The 20,464-nt window shown below is 40.1% G+C and overlaps 1 protein-coding gene across 4 annotated transcripts in view; it reads left to right on the plus strand.

The window, feature by feature from the left end:
• NDST2 (N-deacetylase and N-sulfotransferase 2) overlaps positions 1 to 20,464 on the plus strand; it is a 138,086-nt gene that overhangs the window by 42,960 nt on the left and 74,662 nt on the right. Inside the window, exon 1 of one of the 4 annotated variants that reach the window (XM_061451309.1) lies at positions 2,032 to 2,297. The exons of 2 other annotated variants lie outside the window; for them this stretch is intronic. The gene's annotated coding sequence lies outside the window, so the exon portion shown is untranslated. Of the gene's footprint in view, positions 1 to 2,031; positions 2,298 to 10,364; positions 10,412 to 20,464 lie in introns of those variants that run through there. One more of the 4 variants, XM_061451316.1, reaches the window with a different exon arrangement.

The following is a 20,464-nucleotide window of genomic DNA, read 5'->3' on the forward strand; positions in this document are numbered from 1 at the left end:
TTTGAAAAGAACATAAAAAGCTTATTATGTTAAATATCTTAATAGATGTGGGTTGAATATATTTTAAAAGCGATGGAAATATCTCCTTGGAATTCTCAAATATCTTTTCACTTACTTTTGAAGAAATTAATTCATCTGTTTGTGGATGCATTTAGCAGCATCTGTTTGCTTATTTACACTTGTAGGAGACTGGCATCTTCCAACTGGTGTGTGTCACTCCCAGTTCAGTTGGCTTCAGCTGGGAGAGAGAGCCTGGAGCAGTTTCATTTCTCTTTTTCTTGTTAAATTCTTCAGAAAAGAAGGAAAGTACTTCTAAACCATGCAACTTGAAGTACATTTCAAAAGGTAAATATACCCTCCTTTACCTAAGGAAAAGACTGTCTCGGGAAGATAAATCAGAGAGCAGTAGAAAGTGGCGGCAGAAGTAAAGTGACTGTCAGATTGTTCCCTCCGAGGTTCCCTTGTGGTTTTTCCAAGATTTAGAGTCTGGAAAGACAAAGGAGAAAAATTAAGCAATTTTTTTCAGAGGAGGAAAGTGTTTTTCAAAAGCAGTTATGTATTGACATGGCTCTGTAATGGTTGGTGCTAGTAAAGGCTGAAGTTCAGAGGACAGGGGCTTTTATTAACATGACTTACAGGTTGCAGTGTCATGAATGGGAAATAAAGACTTGCATAAGAAACAGCCGAATGTCCAAAATTCAGGTGGGAGCAGTGAAGAAAAATTGACGTTTAAGAAAAAAAAATAAAATCTATTTTAACTTATTTACTGATACATGAGGACTACTGGGAGAACTCAAAACAGCTCTGCAGGTCACCTTTCACAGAAAGCTACGCTGTATAGAAATGGCTCTAAAACAAGTACCACACTACTGTGTGTACCGTATGCAGTACAAAAGTGAGAAAAAACTCAGAATTGAGAGGTGGTGGGTTTGAGTGGGGGAGGGAGATTTAAATGTGTCCTTCAGGGAGGAATCTGTGTAAAGAATGGAGAAAGAAATAAGATGGCAGCAGCAGCAGCCAGGACTTGCGGAGCTTTTCAGTCCTTTGTTTGGTTATCTTGCGTAAGTGCTTTAGCCAGAGACTCTTTCAGTAGCTGCATGGGGCCAGTTTGGAACACAAACGTGCATGAATCCAAATGTAATTTCCCTGGTGTGTGCATTCTGGCTGTGACAGCTCAAGTTATGATTGTGAAATAGCAGGAAGAAGAAGTTCATAAGATGGCCAGACCTAAAATGTTATGAACTGACTTACCCAGCGCTCCCATGAGCTCAGCAAAGGTGCTGCCTGACTTTTAAATCTCGCTGCTTCCACGCTTCATTTTGGTGTGCCTCAGGAAAGAAGAAACACTGTTTCTTTGTGCATCTAAGTGATTCCAGCGTAGTAGAAGCAGTAGACATTTACTTCCACGGAAGGTACAGAGCAGGTGGTGCTAATTCTCCACTCCAGTTTGTGGTCAGTGCTGGCACACAGGCTGAGTCGGCATCAGTGGTTTCGATCTGTACATGTGCAGTGCTATACAGGGAATGACAGTATCTTTTTCCCTTTCAGGCAGTTCTTTTTCCTGTGAGGCAATAATCTACAGCTTTCCCTAACTCCCAGTGTTCAGAATGCATTTGTCTTTCCTTTGGGCAGGACTGGTGCAGAATAAGGGATTCCCACCCCCCACATCAATACACTGCTCACAGAAACGGCACCTCATCATGGCTGTGGGCCAACTTGTCTTGGGGACCATGCAGGGAAGGAAGAGGCTTTTCCCTCTTCTACATGCAACTTGCACAGCAAAGAGAAGTTGCAAAGTTTGCAACTTTCCCTGCTTCTTCAACATTAAGTTTTCCCGGGTCTGCCCTCTCTCTCTTTTTTTCCAACCTCCTTCCATCTCTTGTTACCATGGAGAATGAAATGCCAGTTCCATTCAAGTTGTCGGCTGAATAGGTTTTGAGGTTGATGGATGGTGAGAATCTCTTATCCCTCCTTCTCCAAACACCGCCCCTGCCTGGTTCTTGACATTTCACTTGCCAGAGACTGGCAGTCAGCGAGAGGGAGCTGAAAAGGAGGCTGGCAGTGTCCTGCTGAGATGCTCTTTCAGTGCTCTGGATGAAATCAGCAGCCGTGAGAAGGTCTTAAGGACTTTGGTGCAGAGCCTTGTCCTCAAGCTGGCTGAGGCATGAATGCTCACTTCAGTGCATGTTCCTGCTTCCCCAGAGCACTCAGGAAAAGAAAGATTCATGTACAAGTCTTGCTCCTGCTTATGACTGTGTTTCAAGGGGTGATGTAACTTCTGCCATGTAAAGGAAAAGGTAAGGAATGAATGAATATAGTGCATGCTCTGGCAATAACCTGTTCCTCCTGTATGTACTATTTTAGCCTTTATGTTAGTGCCACGTCACACAAGAAGTGGAATTTCTTTGCTGCAGTCTGACTTGCCTGGTTTCCTGGCTGTGATGCTGAAGTTAGCAGGAGAGTCTGTCTTTCGTGAGATTCTAGCAGTCCCCATATGTACTGGTTGCCTACGCACTGTATTATTAACGCAGTGTCAAAACAACTTTCTGAATAAGGTACCTTTTAATAATGAATATGTTGAATTGTGGATCTTGACAGGCCCAAGGTTGAAATAGGATGTTGGGGATACTGCTGAAGTGCATGAAATGGAGTTACAAAGCACAAAATCCAAAATCCAAAAATTTATAGATAATATTTCTTTGTTGTGATGTATTACTTTTCATCCAAGATAACTATGATTTTATAGGGGGATCAGGAGAATTTTCAGCTTATTCTGAAGGGCTTAAGCTTGTTCTTTTTACTGGAGGGATTATTTTGGCTGATGACCACTTAACAGAGTTTGGGAGAAGTGAATACCTGGCATGGTTTGATAGATGTTTGCATTTCAGTTCTAGAAGTAACAGCTACTAAATTTTATGATTTGAAATCAGACATTGTTTCCAGCTGGAAGCATTCCATGAATATACACTTGTTGGGTGAGGGAAGGGATTTTTGTGAGCTTTCTGAAAATTCACAGTGTCAGGACTATACCAACATAGAAATTAATACCAATGGTATACTTTAGTGGGTGCCATTTCATTTTTTTTAAGGTCATATGTGGAAATTTGTTCTCTTTCGGTATGTCTTTTCAGTACATTGCACTGATAAATATTTCCACATCTTCTCTATGTTCCTAAACTTGCTAAACAAATCTTTTCACACTGCCGCCAACAGCTTTTGCATCTGTTTTAGCTCCTCGAGAGTTCGCTCTCCATTTGATGTTTTATGTCCTGTTTGTTGTTGGACTGCTGTCTCCCTGCTGGAGTTTTCCTACTGTGCAGTCACTTTACCTGTTGTGCAAGCCACTTCTGAAAATGTTAATGTGTTAGCTGTTTGGCCACTGATGTGTTAAAAGGGAATTTTAAATTCCTGCCTCAAAAAGGCATGTGTGTATGACAATACCTAGATAATAATAAAAAATAAAATATGTATATTATATATATCCATATATATTATATACATATATATATGCATGTACCATCCCATTTGTTAGTTAGTTTATTGCAAAGATTGTAATAGTATTTCTGTTACCAAAACTAGAGATTCCCTAGAGGGATGCATGCATAATGGACTCAGTTACCCATGACTTTTAGTCATATGAGATAATGTGCAGGACTTTGATTTCCTCCTTTGGACCTAGTTGGATGGGGTACTGCAAAAACTCAGATTAAAAGAAAACACACTGCTGAAGCAGCTTCTTTTTATTGTAAATACATCACTCTTGTCAGATGGAGTTGAAAGAAAATGATACAGGGAGGAAAAAAGGGGGGAAGTCCTTTGGGACACAGAATGATACTGTAGTTTGGGATTAGCTTCCTAATAGGCACTTGGCTTCATGTTACCATTTGTAAGGGATAGGGGAAAGGGTGAGCATCTGTTTTAACATAGTGATTTTTAAGTGAGCTGAAAACAGCATCAGGGCTTACATGTGTATTTCCATTTAATCTGTTAACCTGCTGGGGCTTTTTTGATTTAGATATTGGCCCTCTGAAAAAAATATCCTCCTACCTGCTTGTGAGTTTGCATGAGATGAAATCCGCAATCTTCCTCTCCCACTCTGTGAGGATTGTTACGCTAATAATTTTAGAGCTTGTCAAAAATTTCTCTGGGTATTGCTGACAGGTTTCAACTTCTGAAGAAACACCTTCCATTTTTCAGTATGGATACATTTAGATTCACTCTGCCCCCTGAAATGCCTCCTTCTCCCACTGCCAGGATCAGCCTTTACTCGATTCGGTTTTGTGGGGGTTTGTTTGTTCACTTTATTTATTTATGTTTCCCCTAATGATTATTGGACTGACTTAATAACAACAATAAATTGTATGATTAGGACACATCTGGTAGCTTCTCTGCTTCATCCCATCTGGTCTTTGGTTAAATTATTCTTAGAAAATAATTTAATGTCTCACTCATTTTAGATTCAGAGTTGTTCGATTCATTTTTCCCTTCCCCTTTCTCATCTGAACAGTAGGCAGAGCTTGTCATTTTCTGATCTCTCCCTAAAGCCTTCTGCCTCCTATTTATGTACAGGCAGCTGGAGGAAGATCCAGCTCTAAATCTCCGTCTGTTTCCTAGATGTTTTACTGTACCTTTACTCAGAGCCAGCGTTTCCATTCAGAGCTTTCCCAGCCGGTGCAGCATGGATTCAGCCTTCTTTGCTTCAGCTCTACTCCTGTCCCTGCTGCCTGGTGCCCCAGTCAGTGAGGGTGGGCAAAGCTTTGTTCACTGCAGCTAGGGAAAAAGCTCTCAGACTGAAGCTGTCTGTCCATGGATTTATGAAGACAGCTCTTCACTGATTCATACTTCGCAAGTTACCTTTAAAACCTTTAAGTCTGGAAAATTAATTTTAGTTTAGCTTTTGCTAAGGCTTCCTACCTGCTCTGATCAAGTGAATTTTTAAGCCTTTTATTATAGGCTGGTCTACATGCAAAAAAAGAGCATCGTGCTCTCTAGTTGCTCATTCTCTTATCTCAAGTGTCATTTACTGGAATCTCTCTACCTTTTGCCTCCTGTAAAATGTACACGGAATTACAGGCATATAATTAAATCAACATATTAAGTGTGTGAGGAATGAGAGGCAGTGAGGATTTTGATGGCCATATCCACAGTCAGAATATTAAAATCTATGCTATCAGGTATCTAAGCTATTTTGTAGTCTATTGAGAGCGCTGGTTGCGTAAGAGCAATTTCCAGCTGAGACAAAATGTGTTTCTGTGCTGGGTCAGCACAACAGGCGATCATTTTTCCTACCTGGCAGTCTGGCTGCTTCATAAACCATGTGGCTGCTAGTTAAAACACTCAGATGTGCAGTACTACTGCTCATCAGGGATGGGAGATTTGAATAATTGCTGAATACTTGTGAGGGTTTGACTGGAAAAAATGTTACAATTTCAGGTAAGTTGCTTTGCCAGTAATCCCTGCCCAAGTCACTCTGTTGCATCTGGCTTACTTTATACTTAAAATTGACTTGGTCAGTGTCTGAGATTGATTTTCTTCCTGATTTTTTTTTTTTTTGTGCCTAAGCATTGCGCACATACTGTTGCTGCTTGCATTATCTACGGATGTAGAGCACCAGGTTCTCAGAGATGAGGCTTGTATTTATTTCATTTACTTTACATTATGTGTATCAACTGGAGTTCCTGTTGTCATAACCCAAATCTGGAACACAAAATCAAAATGAAAAACTGTAAAACAAAATATAGCATAGGAGGCATAACAGGAAGTGGGATTAATCTCTTTAATGTAAATATTATCCTCTCTAACCTTGGATTTCTGAATAGGTGTTTGACATCAGTTTACCAGAAAGACTAGGAGTAGCAAGCTGTTGTGGGGTGGAGTCAAATTTGGGGCAACATGAGGGATGCCCCTTATAACTTGGATGTATTTGGGTAGTGTATGCCTGAAGGCCAGCTCCTGGCTCTTTCAGATTTGTCCCTGTGAAATCCTCTCCTTTAGTTTTGTTCCAGACTCTACACCAATACATCCCTTCCCACCCGGTCTGGTTGTCTTTTGTTGGCTCTGTATTGCTCTTCCCAGCTGTGATAGTGGATTTTTATTCTATCAGTAGAGCAGAAAGATAGGAGAGAAGCAGGGGAAGAGAGATCTGAGAGTGATATTTGCTTCTGCTTTAAATAAAAGTTAACATTTTTCCCAGCAGAGAGATGCTGTAGAAGAAACATGAGGGCACACTAGGGAGAGCTTTTGAAAATGCTGCTTATTTCACTCTTGTGCAGAGTTTTGAGTGCTGGAACATATTCAAAGTTTGTTACCATTTTACAGTTTAAAAGTTTAGCTGGAAATAACCAGTGTCTCAGTTGCACAATCATTCTTGAGATTTAGGACAAGACACAAACACATGCTCTAATGGACTAGGATATTCTCTAGCCTGCTTCTGTATCCCTAGCCTTCCCCTGTAGTCTGTATAATAAAGAAACTAGTGAAAGGTGATCTCAGACTATGCTTGTCCTGGAAAGGTCAGGGTTGCTCTCATCTGCCACAGTTGTGGCATTTCTGTCTTGCTTCAGTTCCTGCAGTCAGGCAGCTGTACAGTGCATTCGATCAGCTCATAAATCTGACAGATCAATAATTTTTTGATGGATTAGTTACTTGGATCAGTCTGCTACAAATGGTCAGGGATGTGGGATCCACCTTGTTAGCTGGTAGCTGCTAACATTGGTTTTTAGGCTCTTTGTGGATCTGTACCCTGAAGCTTTTAACATTCCTCTGTAATATGCTTTTGGGTAACTGACTGAGCTCAGAGCAGTATTATGCTGCAGATGAGTACAGGGCAAGCTGCGGTTTCTTCTTCTGTAAGCAGTAGCTCAGTGTAGTGTAATAGCTGTGAGTTGTAACATTCTCTTATGCAGGGGTTTTCAGACTCGGCTGAGCAGAATATCATCTGCAGGAGACAATCAGTTGCGGGCCAAGCTGGCATAGCTGTAGGTGGACACACACTTCTGTCTATATGCTTCTCTGTCATCTTCTCACATTTGCTGTCTCTTGGGCCTAGACCCATAGGACTGATTACCTCTTCCTTCTTTCCTGGGACCTTAAACTTGTGTTTTCATCTATGCTTTGCAACCCTACAAATCAGGTGCTGCTTGAGGTTAATCACAAACAGTAAATGCATGGTCCCATGCGTCATCCTGCAGTGCTTCTGCTCCTGAGCAGTGCTGAGCAGCAGGATCTGCCTGTACACAAAACAGCATGATAGTGACCTCAGTCGATAGACATTTAACTGGCTTGGCAGAGAACCATTCAGACAAGAACCAACAAGATGCCATCAGGAGCTGCCATCATGTTCTACCTTGGAAATTGTTTTTGAGATTCTCTGCTTTGGCAGTTGGCCTTCAGAGACAGTATGGATCTTTCATCATTTTCACCCAAATGTGCTTTTTCTTGATCTGAGGAAGGGATTTATGCAGTAAGGGAGGTGCCTTCTAGGCCCATCTACCTATTTCCATATCTTATCCAACAGTTGTTTCAGTAGTTTAAATTATGTGGGTTTGTTACTCTGGATCATGGATATAAATAGATGCCAGAAGCATGAGGCCTTATCAGCTGTGAGCAGCTGTACTTGACTTTTCATTTTAAATCTAGGCACCTGAAGAGCAGATGAGTAACAAAACTTGGTTTTCTGGAGAGTAAAACTTCTTAATTATTTGCAGTTTGTTGAAAGCTATTCCCTCTGTGCTTAAAGTAGACTAGAATTCGCCTTGTTGGGGAAGGCTATGACCCTACTTGTTGGAGCTCAGAGCTAAGGTTCAGGGTGGTCAGTGTTACGGTCTGTAATGGCTTGGGGTTTAAATGCTGTGTATGTATGAACAGTCATGCTTAACTGAGTATATTGTTTGCATACGTTGGAAAACCTACCCAGTCAAGTCTGATTTCCTTAAAAGTATTGTCTTTATACTCTTAAAAGAAGTGGCTCTTGGGGAATGCCTGAGGATGCTGGGAAGTGAAGAGGAATGCACACGGGCAAAACTTGAAAGGACAGGATTTCTGACACACTCTGGGGGATGTTACAAATAGCCTTTCTAAGCATGATGGGTTAATTTTTACCTCTGAATTACTGTGCAGGCACTGGAATTGGCCTTTCTTTTTAATTTTTTTTACAGCTAATGTTTTATTTTTCCATGGGTACATTATTCTGGTAACAAGTTACCTGTACAGAAATCCCATGTTCAGCCCTGAGAGCAGGACATGGATTTTTGCATGGCTGAGACCCTGAGCTAATCTACTTGCTGAGGCTTCAACAGCTTTGCTGAGAGCCACTGCTGATGTGCCTGCTTTGTGCTACTGGAACATGGGACACTGGGAAGTTGGTTTTGGAGGAGCATTGAGAATCCAGCTGGGGTCCACAGCTTACGGGTTTGGGATGATGCTCTGGCTCTGCAAGACTTAGAGCCACGGACCTGATGATAGTAACAGTTTGAGGATCCCTTCTGCTCTGAGATTTGTCATATAGGGTTTCTTATGGGCTGACTCAGTAGGCCAGCTAAAAGTCTTCCAAGAACCTGGAGCACCGCACAGTGCAGACACTGGATTTTTACCTCGGAGTAGCAGGGTTTGTGTGCTTGGGGTTTTCCCCTTATCTGCCTATACCCATTCCCACTATCCTGGACAATGGAAAGCTGACTTAATTTGTTAATGCTTGGTTGAAGGCTGTATCAATTGGTGTCTGACCAAACTAAGAATAAAGTATTTAGTTCGGATGTTTTCTCCTGGGATGCTCAATGTTCAGAACATTTATGGAAAAGATTGAGAGGGCAAATAATCCTGTACCTGACTGTGCTGCTAAATGCATCTACCCTTGAATAATGGCTTTCTTCCTAGAACAAATATACTCAGTTTGATGTATCTTTTATCTTTGCAGTGTGAACAGCAAATGTGCTTTTTTGTTTCCTGCTTCCAGGAAAGCCTGTGGGCCTGTGTGGTTTGCATGTGCTAAGAGATTGTATAGCAGAGGTATTTTATGGAAAAAAGAAGAAAATTTTCTGCCAGTAAAGTATTTTGGTTTTTTTCCACTTAGATACTGTTTTCAAATGGTGAAAATGTCCAAAAAGAGGTGTACAAGAATACACTACTTAAAGTAACATAACCTCCCACGGAAGCAATGTTCTGTGTGTCCAGAGAAGGGCAGTGAAGCTGGTGAAGGGTCTGGAGCACAAGTCTTACGAGGAACGGCTGAGGGACCTGGGGTTGTTTAATTTGGAGAAAAGGAGGCTCAGGGGGACCTTATCACCCTCTACAGCTGCCTGAAAGGAGGTTGTAGTGAGGTGGGGGTCAGTCTCTTGTCCCAAGTAACAAGTGATAGGACAAGAGGAAATGGCCTCAAGTTGTACCAGGGGAGGTTTAGGTTGGATATTGGGAAAACCTTCTTCACCAAAAGGTTTGTCAAGCCCTGGTTGAGCCACCATCCCTGGAGTGATTTAAAAGATGTGTAGATGGGGTGGACATGGCTTAGTGGTAGACTTGGCAGTGTTAGGTGCAGTGTTAGGCAGTTGGACCTGATGATTTTAAAGTTCCTTCCCAACCTAAATGATTCTATGCTTCTTATATTTACTTGTGTTTGCCTGTAAGGGGTAGAAAAGTATTGTTCTGTCCTTGGGCTGTGATAGTCTACAGAGAATAAATCGACTGAGTGAGGTGGTTGTAAAATCTGTTGCCATCTTATGCTGAAGTTCTTATTTTCTGTGTCTAGTTTTGCAATATTTGTTATGCGGAGTCATCTGTAATGTCGTGTCATGTTGTGCAAGACATCTTGACTCACTTAGAGGAGCACCTTGCTGTGCACCGTCTTCTTCCTTTCAGCTGGAATCCCAGGCTCTTCCTAGCCCTTGGTTTAGCCATTTCTGCTTAACAGGTACAATAATCTCTAATAGACTGAGCAACAGCACGTGGCTGAGCCTCCTCTTCAGTAGCGTGTGACCAGAGCCTAGTCAAAGTAGGACTTGATAATTCTTATTAACCCAGGAAGAAAGAGAAAGCAAGCAAACAAACAAAATCTGTCTGAAAAGATAAGTCCAGTATGTCTGATTTACAGTCCTTCTCTAATCTTTTTATCCTATTTGTGACTTTGGGTGATTTTCATTCAGTTCAGTTGTTCCATTGCCTTGCTGAAGGAGTTGCTAAAATCAGTACTACCTTACTTCCATTTCCTGAGCTGAGAAGTGTAGTAGTTCAGGTACTGAAGGTAATCAGATACCCTGGCTGGAGAATGTTTATAGTTTGGCAGATATTACTGCCTTACACTGTCAAATATGCATATTTATACAAAACCTCTTCTCTTTCCCCAGTTTCCTGGTGCTCTCGCTCAGTCTGCGTCTGGTACCACACAGCTCTTCCTGAGACAGCACATACACTGCTAGAGGTAAGGAAGAGCAGATACGAAGGGTAATTTTGCCCTGGGTAGCATGGTAGACAGGGACACTGAGAGAATTCATATTCTGTGGGTCTTTGGTTCAGTATGTTGATAAGAAACAAATCTTTGGTGACTTGGGACATTAATCTATAGCTACATTATTATAATTCAGTAATTCATGGTTTCTTCATTGTGTTACTTATGAAATGACATAAAGTATGAGTAACCAACTGAAGCTGAGTAGTGACTCTTCAGGCTTTCCTTGAGGTGATTTCCCCCCCCCCCCCCCCAGTGGTATTGACACAGAGTTATAAAAGCTTTAGAATCTGTGCTGAGTACTTAGTCTCTATTACACTACTGTATAATAGTACTGTAGTGAAGTATATCAAGATTTATGTATATTTACATATGGAAAGACTTAGATACAGAATGAAAATTAAAAGTTGACTTGTCTGGCTCTTGTACAAAATCTTCCAGGTAGGAAGGATATAATGTCCTAATGTATGGTGTAGCTATTGTATTAGGTCTGAGGTTGCTCTAGGTTATTCTGTTTAGCTTCTCTGTTTTGTCCAATATGCTTTTCAAAGATCAACTTTTTGTACTAAAATTATTCAAGGAGTGGGGATATGAAGATGAAGAAATAACCTTCTCCAGAGTGCACCACTAGTTGTTTTTGGCACTAGCTTGCTGTACTTTTAAAAGCAGAAATGTTCATTTTGCTTCAAGTGACTTCATCCTCCAGAGCTTGGTGGAATGATTGTGCACAAGATAGGGATCTGTCACAAATTCCATCCTATGGGTTGCTTTGATTTTAGGAGCTGTAGCCAACTCCAGAGTGTCAGAACAATGGATTTAATTTCTCACCATCATCTTACGGGAGCAGTGGTAATAAGAGATTATGACTTGTTGTCTCACAAGTATTGTCTCAGACATGCATCCCTGCTAGCTCCTTATCAGCTGTTGTGCTGGGCTCTCTTTGGCACAGGAAAGCATAAATCTTCCAGCCCTTTGGGAAGTGCCCATTTCAATTTTCTTTGTGCCTCTCCACCTAATAAAGTTGTTTTGAAAAGGGGAATTCAGAAAGGAAGAGTGGTCCTGCTTCTGGGTTTGGTTTGTGTGCAGCTGTTGGTGTTTAATGTGGCTGTTTCTGGGCTGGGGCTTATTGAAATGTCGTCCTCATAGGAGTACTGCCTTATCTGGGACAGGTATTGCAGAGCTCACTGTGATTCAGCTCATACCATTTTAAGCACGACAGCGGTATCTGTGTTAAATTTCAGTTTTCTGTTAAACCTGATGCCACTTTTCAGCTGGGATAGGCTCTTTAATCTTCTTCTTGTCATGCTTTAGGGTAGCTCCAGGGACAGTAACATCTGTGCTGTCTGTATAGGGCTGATGTCTGTTTCAGGAGTCAGTTTGTGCTTTTATCCAGTGTCTCTTAATAGCACCGAGAGGGCAAGCCCTGCACCTTTCTGCAGGAGGCTTTACAGGATGGCAGTAACTACTGGCATTGCATCATGCAGGCCTTGGGCCTCCTTCACTTCCCATTGACTTGTGAATACTTCTGAGATCCAAAGCACTCCAAAAAAGTTGCTGGTTGCAGGTGGGGGAAGATCAGTAGTCATGTAAACCCTGCGCTTAGGTGGTGAGGTAGGTGGATGTAGATGACTGAAGAGGTTGAATCATGGCTTTACTGAATTGATATGGAATGGGTATTCTGTTCCTGAGAGTATCTTGGAGATCGTCCAGCCTCAACCTTCCCCCAGAATTGCTGTGTTGAAAGGAAGGGGGTATGATTTCCTTTACTGTCTCCCTCTTCGCTTCTGCACTTCCTTTCTTTTTGTTTACAATTGTTCTTTAAAGAAATAACATGACCCCCCCCTTACAGATTTTCATAATTTTAACAAAACAAAAGGGAGGTATATAGGAGCCTCATTCATCACCTTTTGTCACTAGACTTGATTTGACATCTGAGACTACAGAGAAACTTTGGCAAGTGCAGTGATTTCCCGTGTGGGGGTAATAAGAGAGAAAAAAGCTGTCAGTTGAAAACAGCAGGAGCTGCATTAGCAAATATAAATTAAACAGATGGCTAAGATACTGCAGCTGTCACATAGAAACTCCAGGAAGATCTTTAGCCTAGAGCTGCAGGAGGCTATTTTAAAAGGAAAGATGAAAACAATGACAAAGCAAACTTTAGCATGACGAAAGAGACAATAGAGCCATTCAGATGGTTATATGAAACATACTCAGCACTGTTGGTTGGGTTTTTTTCCTTCACCTTTTCAAATCTTAGGATTATAAAATTAATTTAGGATCAGCTATTATAAGATCACATTACAGATTTTCATGGCTTGGGTTTGTCTGCTCGGTTTTATAGGTACTCTTCTGCACAAGACACTGGCTCTGACGCATGCTCTGGAAAGTGGGGAGGAGTGTAACACTGTGCAGTTTTGATCTTCAAGTGTTTGCTTTACAGCTGTTTCAAGAAAAAACTTACGAGAGAATTGTTTATCAATGTAACACTGCTTTTCCACAAATGTTTTAAGTGTTTCACATTTTGGTGGGTAGAAGAAGCACATTCAGTCAAAGTGTCTTGAATGTTCGGTCTTAAGGTAGCATTTTTCAGACCCATTTTCAGCTGAAAATTGACTCCTCTTTTCCTTTGTGAAAGAAGTGATAAAACTGCATCCAGGTATGTTTGTTATGTTAAAATACAGACATATATTAAAATGAGGGCAAATTGGAATTCGCTGCTGTTTCTCAGAGGCCAAAAGGGAATAATTTTCTAACCAGTGTGTCCATAAGGCATTTTCCTTGGTTAGAACTGATGGTTTGTCATAGATACCTTGTGTGTAAGCAGAGACTGTTTCACTGCCTTTACAGTTAGATGATGATGATGTGAATTATGAAATAGGTGCAGCTGCATTTGAAGCCTGTGTTTTACATTCAAAGAAATAGTGTGCACAGATAGATTCCTAGGCAGGCCGATTGATTTCCTGGAGTTCTGCTTTTCTGGTTTGCCTTTTTTACTGAAAAAAAAAAAAAAAACAAACATGTATTTATGGTTTATTTTTTTAAATGATGCCTAATAGGCAAGAAATTCTGGATTTGGATTGTACTACAGACCTTTGTGCAAAATTGGCATATCTTCAGTTCTGCATATTTCTTCCACATTGTTTTGTTCCTGTACAGTAACTATGTTTAGGTGTAGGTAGATCTAATTCTAATCTTCATCTGTATGTGAGAGCTACAAAACCTGTATATAAAAAAATTTAATGTTTTGTTCCTCTGTATTTATCCTTCCTCCAGTCATCCCAGAAAGTTTGAGTACATGAGCTGTAGCATGCTCTGGAAGTCTGTGAACCTCCATTCTGTTAGAACTACAAAGTTCTTCATTGAGATGTAAATGCTCTTTACTGGCTAAATCTTTGACCTGTTCTAGACTTTTTCCTGATCTTAGTGGTTCAGGACATAAATCATGAAGGATATCAAAGGTCAAAAGCAACAGCTTGAACTTACTTGTGCAAGCTTGCTGAAAACATGTAGCCTCAGTCTTCCCATACTGTTCAGGGTGCTTCAGCTGCCTCTCTCAGTAGAAATGAGCTCCTCAACATTTAACTGTATTTCTTCTGTGGTTGTGGCTTTGTGCTTCAGTGTAGAACAGAACTGAATAACTGTTGTTTCTGCCCTTTACCTTTCATTTCTACCCCTGCAGAAACTTTGGAGCAGTTGTAAATTCCAGAAGACTAAAAGGGAAAAAGCCTCAACCTGAATGTATGCCTTTTCTTCCATTTTTGCTTGAGAGAAATAAAGTTGTCCTTGAAGTGTACTTGAACTTTGCAACGATAAATGTGGGATATCTTTGTCAGTGATGAAGGCATGTTTCAGAGTAGGTGACCTTCCACTTGGGAGGCCTGGCCTCGGCCTCCACTTGTTCTCAGGCTTTTGCTTCAAATACTTTAGCTAAACTCTACTGCCAGGATGTGCTCAGCAAAGGAACAGTTTCGTGTAGGCAGGACCTAGGGCATACTGAAAGATTATGCACTGAACACTGCACATTCCCTGTGAACTCTCTTCTGGGAGGAAATGAAGGGTTCAGTCAGTGTGAGATGGGAGATGACAGTTAAGAAGGGATGGGAAGGAGCTAAAACAGAAGTGAGTGCAATGGGAAGAAAGATAGCTTTGTCTTTAAAGGTGGTTAGCCTTGAATTTTCCTCTTGAGCATCCCAAAGGCAAGAATGAACTTTTCCAGCTGGAAATGTAGTTAATGTTTAATGGTCATAGTCTGTCCTTGATCTTCATGCAAACGTTCTGGTGTTACCGATGGAGGATGCTATGGAGAGTGGAGGGGTACATGATTGCTATGCTGTAGGCACAGCAAATGGAGTGCTGTCTGACCTATGGCACACAGCTAGTCAGGAAAATGTCTTTATAGTTTTTGAAATAAGACTGTGACATAAATTTTCATAACCTAGGAAGTGTTAATATCTGACTTTCATTGATTAGGAACAGCTGCTTACATGGAAAATACACGCTAGTGCAAAAAGGAAAGCTGATCCAGCTTTTTTTTAATGCTCTCATGACAAGTGAGTGCTTCTTAACTAGAAGCAAGAAAGCCCAGCCTTTTGGTGCTTTAGGTTTGGTCTGTAGTTTAGCCAATCTGCAAAAAGATTTCATGTGTTTTGGCTCTCATTTGAACCTTGTTCTTTTTAAGCCTAGTCCAGAACTGTCAAGTCTGGTTTTAGGTCAGTGCTGTTCTTCACGCTATGTAGACAAGTACACTGGTGACTGAGAGAACATGTAGTAAATATAAATTACCTCTTATTATTATTCTCATCATTTCAGAGGTCACAAATATTTCTTAGGTTTAGCAAGGCAGCACATTAGGTAGTCCTGGTATGTGGTTGTGGATTTTACAGTACTATGTTAGTAAATAATGGGTTACTGGTTGATTTCCAGTAGCTAGTCTTTTTGTAATTCATCTCAGTAGCAGAGAAGATTGAGTTTCGTATTTAGTTTTGCTTTAAAGTATATTTAGCTTTACTTTTCAGTGGAAAGCAACTGAAAAAACCTGTTTAAATTTGGTAATGAAACCATCTTTCATATGAAAAACAAATTTTCCATATTGTTAAGTAGATTACTTCCCTTAACTGTGACAATTTCTGTCTTTGGATTTTGAGATCTGTTCCAGGTTGAAGCACATCTGATCTGCATCAGTTTATGGGAAAAGGTTTAGCCAGTTTGCAACCCATCACAGATTTGAAACATGGCTCTGTCAAAGTCTGATGCTGTGGTGCATAGATTGGGTGCTGTGGGTGTTAGAAGATCTTGTGCTACTGAAGATGGATATGGAGAGACACCCTTCTAAAATAAATACAGGTATTTACTGAACAAAAACCTGAAGCAAGCCCTTAGGTGGTAAGATTTACTGCAGATTTGCAGAAATGTTGAAAGGCAAAATGTAAATGTGCAAATGATGGTAGCTGCAGGCTACAACCCCAGCCAGCTCAGAAGAATGATAAACATGACTAGAAAAAACATGGCAAGTAGAAAAAAAAAAAAAAAAAAAAGGCAAGTTTGGGAACCTGGCATGGTGGCGTCTCTCCACCTTTGTTAAGAGACAAATAACGGTTATTAGATGTTCTAAACATCTAAACTGAGGTCTTGAGTAGAAAATAATAGCACAGTTGAAAATGAGTGTCGCATGAACTAGTTTCTTGTACCACAGTCTGTGTTCTTTGCAGTTGTAGAAGTAGTTTCTAGGCCTTCATTCTATTGTTGTTAATGTTCTGTTCTTTTCTATTCAGCAGAATATATCTGACCAAAGCTTTATCTTAATTGTTTTTATTCCTTTGGCTTCTTGCTTCGTAAAGAAAAAGAAAAAAACCCTGAACAATTATTTTGTGTAAAATAGTAAAGTCAAATGCATTTGCTGATGAAAGGATTTCTTTACAGAGGGCTCTATTGCTTCTAGCTTATTCACATAAATGTAGAGGTTTGGTACTGTGAAAGCAGTAAATATTATCCCTTCATTTGTTGTCTCTGAAATATGTTGCTCTCAGCTACCCTTCAGGGTTTTGCCAGCATAACTCTCCTTTCTTAGGATTGTGGAGAAATTGCCCTTAGTTGACATACAATGTTCTATGCTAGATTCAGTTAAATAACACCAAAAAATGTACTTCTGCCAGTACAGCTTGTCTTTTTGAGGAACTGGTATTACCTGTTCTGGCAAAATCACTTTTTTACCTGTGTAAACTGCATCTCAACTAGGCTGATTTGCTGGTATAGCTATTTTAGCAAAGCCTTTCTGCTGTATAAAAGACCTTACCGATAATACGGCAAGGTTCTCACAGCAGATGAAAGGGCTTTACAAACATGAATTAAGCTTCACAACACCTTTGTAAAATAATCATTCTTCTAGCTTGCCAATGCCTGTTTTCTTTTAATGTGAGATGCTTTGCAGGGATGAGAAGGAAGGGTAGAAGATTCAGAGTTGAGGCAATTAATGTCTGGTGACATTGATAAACTAAACAAATTTCTAATCTGTTGTGGAATCATCTGCCAACTCCATCTGACGTTTAAAAATGTCCTAGCAAAATCAGTGGGTTAGAGTACCAAATAGCTACTGGTTGCTGGTTTCACCTGATCTTTGATGGTATGAGGAGTTCTAATGCTGACACTTTGCAATTCCTTTCTTCCTGAAGACCTGGATCTGGCTTTTGTGTATGTGGTGTTCTCATTAATACTGTTTTTAACTACAGTGATCTCTCTAATGGATTTATATTAGACTCTTGCAGTCTCATACTGTTCATGTAGGTCAGGGTATGAACAGCTTGCACAGTTAAGGGATCTCAAAGGGAATGGAGAGAGGAACAAAACTGAAGATATATGCACAAGAATGATTTTTTGAGTCAAGCCACTCAAAAATCAGTGTAGTCTGATACTAAGTGTGCCCATGTGGTCTTAATTCAGACTTTTTTCTGTGCTAATTATTGTGTCATCTTTAATTACATTATCACATTTATTTCCTTTTCATCTCTTAGGGAGCAAGGAACAGAAGAACTCCACTGGGATGTAGGTTAATTTTCTTTGCCATTCAAAAGCATCGCTTTTGAATTCAGCCTGTAAACTTTGAGGCAGGTCCAGGTATTTCTGCAGTCCTCTGTTAAACACCATGTCCTGGACTCTGTATTAATACATCTATCAAGAATTCAAACAAGCTGTGCGATTAATCCGCTTCCCAGTTCAGGGCTTTTGTGTAATGGTAATAGTTTTCACAAACAAGATACCTTTCCTCACCAAGTGTAGTGAGGAACTCTACTTTTGAAAAGCTGTCCCAGATCTCCTGAAATTTGGGTGATGGTGAAGCATCTGGGCTGAATGTGTTCCCTCTCGTAACCTTTCCTGTGTGCTACAGGAGGTTCCATTAACTGTTTGGCAGTGTGCTTGATCCTCTAAGAGGTACTTGATCTAATCAGGGTATTTTTGTGCTGTGTTTCCACAGCAACAGCACACTTTCTCTTTTTTATCTCCTCTCAAGGTAGCCGATGCGTTGAGAATTAGACCTGTGGAAAAGCTTGGCCTTCTTGTCTTCTATTAAGATGTCAGCTTGCACAGGTCAAGAATGGAAAGTGTAGGATGGGGAGCGTGTGAGTCTCAGAACAGTCAGTGTGATTATGAAGTGACAGCGGAAGGAACAAGGCCTACTTAATTGTGGGTTTTAGTGTTAATAAAATGGTTGTGCTGAAAGTCGTGGCTCTTTCTAAGCTCTATAAATGAAAGGCCTGGAACTGGGGCATTAGCAACTATCATTTTAGGCCTTTGCAGGTGCTCTTGTAATCATTTAGGACTCATGCCCACTTCATGTGTTCATGCACAGTATGAAACCAGGTGTACATTCTTCTATCTGCTCATAGACACTTTTTGTGTGCATGTCATGGTAAGAAACCTATTCTTCTGTCATGACGTTCTTCCTAGCATTGTGGGGAAGGGACATGTTTAATTGCTCCACTGAAACAGGAAGTAAATGAAAGCCACCTCTTTGGCATGGTATCCGCTGTAGGTAGCGAGACACTTCACTTCAAACTGAAGTACACATGCCTGTCTCAACATCTGTTTCTGTGTGGAGGACTAAGAAGCTTTCATTTGAAATATTTCCATAGATCAGTCCGTTCTTGTTATCGTGTAAAGGTGGGTGAGAACAGAAGCATATGGTTTGATAATGATATATTTCTGCTGTTGGCTTTTCTCATCTGTAGTTAGGAAAGCAGTCTCTTCTTATGTGGGTGTCTTATGTGCATCTAAATACAATTGCTCTATTTTTTTTCAACTGTTTTACTTTGCTTCTTCCCCAGTTTCCTGGTCCTAAGAACTAAACTTGCATCTTTACCTGCAGAGCATATAATTTGTGGCACTGGGCTGTTCCCTGTGGTTTGTTTTGGGGTTTGTTTTTTGATGTTGGGTTTTTTGTTTTGTTTTGTTTTTTTCTCCTTTACTCCACTTCCTTTTCTTAGGAACTGCATTAGGTAATGTAATAAGTGCTGTTCTGCTCTTAACACACTCACTAACCAAGTATGTTATGGAATAATCTTAATTTAAAATTCAGACAAGTCATTTATATTACTAATACTGGATTCAGGAATCTCCCTTCTTTTAAGGGTGAATATCTAAAGCAATGTCTGTCACTATTTTATGCTTTTGCAGTAAAGGCTTCTGCTTGATGTCAGTGTGGTGGCTCTTCACCACACTGTACTGTGAGTAGTTTTGAGTCAGGATGCTATAAGTTTTATATTTTTCTCTGGGAAATAGTAAGCAGATGTGTTGACTGGCAAAATCAGTGGCTAATAGATGAAACCACATAATCTGGGGTTATCATGGAAAGGTACATAATTTATATTCATTTTTACAGTGATAAGGCCAGAAATTCACTGATGCTTATCCATCTAAAACACAAAAAAGCTATTCAAGATTAAGCATCCAAGTTGGAAGTATCATATATGTACAAAAGTCGGAAATGAATTAAAATACCTTTTATTACTTTCTAATTATAAGCACATCTGGATGTACTTTTCACGTTAAAGATCTTGAATTTAGTTCAAAGATGAAGAGCATTCCAGTACTGAACCTTTTTAAAATTGAATATGAAGTTTAAAATTTCAGGTCATTGCTTGACTTCTTCCTGGTTGTACCTAGCTCTTTTTGACTGCCCATTGAACTGTGCATTTTAGTTTACTCAAGAACTTGTTTATTGGAAGACCAGAGGTGTAAAATTCTATGTCTGTTTAATATCCAGTAATTTCCCATTAAGCTACTTGACACAAGTTAAAATTTATGTTAATACTGTCTTGATTAAACAGCGCTTGTTATCACTTCACTGTGATATGGCCAAATCGGTTTCCTAGCAGACGTCGCAATAAAGGAAGACATACTACTATAACATGTCCAAATTGGGTATTGCAGTAATGTTTTTCACTTCCATAGCATCTTTCATTTCAGAGTACTTCATTTGATCATGTATAATACTGGAAAAGCATACTAAGTAATATAATGACCAAAGGAAATCATAATCATGCATAAAAAAATCTTAAGGATTTTCTGCATTTGAATTGTATTATAGCTGCAGTGTAGTGCAATGCAAACATCTGACACATGACAGCATACAAGTCCTTGCCTCATTTTTTTTTTCTGTTTTAAGAATTGAACTAATGTTTTGCATTTACTTAATGGTTACATTTATCGATTGCGTTTTACAGATAGCATAACTGAGAGCAGACACTGAGGGCAGTGTGCCCAAGATCCCAGTATTTCCTGTAATTCTGCTTGTGTTTTCCTGATTAAATTTGGAATGATTCGGTTAAGAACTATATGTAATTTCATACGTAATGGCGTGTGATGTATCAAGTGGCTCATCAGATAACATTCAGACTCACCATTTCCCTCTGTGCATGCACCTGGCTGAGTTTTCTTGTAACCACAGTTCATTTTATTGCCAAATTTTCCCAAGCTTAATATTACATGGTCCACCTACTAAGGTCGATGTCCATATTGTGTTACAAGGTGAAT

Source organism: Pezoporus flaviventris, unplaced genomic scaffold, assembly GCF_033815535.1.
Source record: "Pezoporus flaviventris isolate CSIRO_AGI_PZ_B2104156 unplaced genomic scaffold, CSIRO_AGI_Pfla_v1 ptg000001l, whole genome shotgun sequence".
Taxonomy (NCBI): Eukaryota; Metazoa; Chordata; class Aves; order Psittaciformes; family Psittacidae; genus Pezoporus; species Pezoporus flaviventris.